Consider the following 3,082-nt stretch of genomic DNA (forward strand, 5'->3'; position numbering starts at 1 on the left):
TTTTTTTGCACAGTTACTAATTTGTGACTATTTGGAGAGGCGGTTAAACAATGTATTTGTTATGGTTTAATCGATTAGTCTAAAATTCTAAAGTGAGCACATTTCAATCTACAAGGCCAAGTCATTGGAAGAAAAATAAACAGAGAATATCAAATCCAATAAAAATGCAAGTAATATTCAAATAACTGAATCGTATTGTTGTGTACACTGTATGAAAGTAGGTCCAACTCTCTGAAAACACTTTAAAAAAATGGCAGATCAACAATTTTGCAATGATGAAATTTGCAGTAGTTTGCATAGCGATCTTGATTATTCTTTTTGATTATTGTTCAGCTCCAATAAAAATCATGGTCAGGTTGCAAAAAATTGCACCATCAAAAAAATTAAGTTTTTCTCACCAACAACCATGATAATGGTTAACTGTAAATGTCCGAAGCCTTTGGTATTATTACACGTGTGTGTGTGTGTTTGTGTGTGTGTGTGTGTGTGCCCGCCCGCCCGCCCGCCCGCCCTAGGTGAAGCCCCACCTCCTGATCGGCCAGCCCCGACCAGGTCGTTCAAGTTCAACCCTGAAACCTCTGAATGGACAGAAATCGCTCCTATGCAGATTCCGCGGCTTCAAGCAGCTGCCTGTACTCTCAATGGAAAGATATATGTCACAGGTATCATATCTGTTTTTAAAGGCTCTTAGTCAGTGGTGGAAGAAGTACTCTGTGTTTGTACTTATTTTTAACATAAAGTTGCAATACTAGAAGGTAGAAATACTTTGTTCTACATTTTACTCCAGTAAAAATGCTAAAGTTTTGGTATAAAGATATGCTTTCAGTATCAAACAGAAGTACTCATTATGCAGATTGGCCCACTTCACAAACATTGGATTGTAAAATTACTAATGCATTAATGTTGTAGGCACGTAAAGATGTTCTGGTAAAAGGTGGGGCTGATTTCAATTACTTTGTGTGCTGCTGAATAGCTTAACCTATAATAATAATAATAATACATTTATCAGTTAATGTTTGGTTTGTATTAATTTAAATCTGCAATTAAATCCGCTAGTTACCATGAAATAAAGCTGTCAAATAATTGTTGTGAAATATTTGCTTCTATAGTGGAGTAGAAGTAAAACAGTACTTATAAATATTTTTATACTCAAGGAAAGTAAAGTATTTCATAATTGTACTTACAGTAAGTAAAAGTACTTTATTAAATGTATCCACCACTGCTATTAGTTCCATATTAGACTCACTTAAATTTCACTGTAGTTTGGGCACATGATGAAGCCCACTAACAGCCACTATAATGTTAATTCTTGTTTATCCATAGGTGGTGTGCATTATAATGAAAATTATCATCAGATAAAGGAAAACACAATGGAGTGCTACAACCCCACGTCCAACCAGTGGACCATGTGCGCCCCCATGAAAGTGAGACGCTTCTCACATTACATGGTTGCAGTGGATGAAAAGATCTACATTCTAGGAGGGGAAGAAGCAGGTGATGATGACGAAGATAGCGACGATGGTGTTGCTTACGAGGACATTAACTACAGCAGGTAAGACACTGCTGCTGCTTCAGGAATGCATGGGAAAAGGTGGCTTCTTGTCCACACCAGATCATTTCTCTCATGGCTATTGGTCTCTCTTCATGTAGGGGTGGGCCTCTCCAGAACATCGAGCGCTACTGTGAAAAGACGGACATGTGGGAAACTGTGGAGAAGATGGCTGCTGGTCATATCAACAGTCAAGGCTGCGTGTCTCTCAGGCTGAGGAGTGGTCTTACTTAGATTAACCGCTCTTGATGTTTCACTGTCAATAGATTTGTATATTGCACATTAAAGTCACTGTTGATTGACTGTACAAAATGTATGATTCGTATACCTACTGTGTAGGCTGGCTGACACTGTGCATATATCAGACTCGCGTTCACTGCTGACAGTCTGTTCACAGATACCTTATATGAAGACAGAGAAGCCCTCAGGTTAACTTAAAGCACACTCAATGAGCCGAGGATGTAGTTAAAAAGCCTTGAATGTAGTTAAAAAGCCTTGAATGTCTCTAGTCTTCTTGGGCATAATGTAACTTAAAAAGTCTTATAAGGATGCCAACTGTCCGTATTCCTCAGGGTGTGTTTAGAAGGATTAGTCACCCTAGCTTCGGTCCTTATTTACACACATAATGGCCAGGAGGCCCAATTATAAAAGTTTACCACAGCAAAAAAGAATTCTTCAAGAATATATATTGACTGTGAGAACCACACATCCACCTGGAGCAAGTTATCTCAAGAGCACCCACTGTTTTTTGATATGTAGATATACTGTATGTTCATATTTTGGAGATAGCCTTATACTTATATTTAGAAATTGTTCATTCATACACTATGGCACAGTGACTGCTATCATGGTCAGTCCAAGTGCTAGGTGTGAGTTTTCCTTTTACATTTGGAAAAACTTTATTATTTGAACCGTGGTTGTAATTCTGTTGTTTTTTGCCTTCTGCAGTGCTGCTATGACACCTGAATTCCACACGGGGATCAATAAAGACTTGTCATAAATGTTTTTGTATGCATTCCCTTCCTATCATTGATTAATTGATATCCCTGTCTACATGCAGCAGAGTGGCCCGAACTACACGCTCGATACAGGCCCTCACCCAAGGGGTTCAACTGTCCTTAGTAACCCACTCACCCAATGGTGTAACGACTAACTGGGGGGTCTCTTCTCCTTGGGTTTCTGGTGTCTCCCAGGGAGATGCGTCTGGTATAGAGGGATATCCCCCCCCACTGGTTGTCATCGGCGTTGGCGAGAGGCTGGTACGATGCCATTCGGTCTTGTTGGAGGACCACCTTGCATACCCCCCACCAGCTGCTCCCATTACACCAAGGGTTCCCAAACTGGGGTTTGCACCAGTCGGCACGCCCAGGGGGGTCCCCAAATTATTTGATGATTAGCTTAATGTGCAACATTGTTTTCTCACTCAACAGTAAACAAACCAACATACAGTATAAGTGTATACTATCTGCACATTTCTAAAGTGACAATTTAAGGACTTTTAAGACCTTTTTAATACCAAATTGGCCAAATTGT

General features: G+C 39.8%; 1 long non-coding RNA gene across 1 annotated transcript; it reads left to right on the forward strand.

The window, feature by feature from the left end:
- Positions 1-70: 70 nt before the first annotated feature.
- On the forward strand, positions 71-2,635 carry LOC308101219. Its single transcript, XR_013934514.1, has 3 exons — positions 71-662; positions 1,324-1,552; positions 1,651-2,635. It is a non-coding gene; the product is annotated as an uncharacterized lncRNA (long non-coding RNA).
- The last annotated feature ends 447 nt before the right edge of the window (positions 2,636-3,082 follow it).

Source organism: Gymnoscopelus braueri (genome assembly GCF_963280865.1).
Source record: "Gymnoscopelus braueri genome assembly, chromosome: 15".
NCBI classification, from domain to species: domain Eukaryota; kingdom Metazoa; phylum Chordata; class Actinopteri; order Myctophiformes; family Myctophidae; genus Gymnoscopelus; species Gymnoscopelus braueri.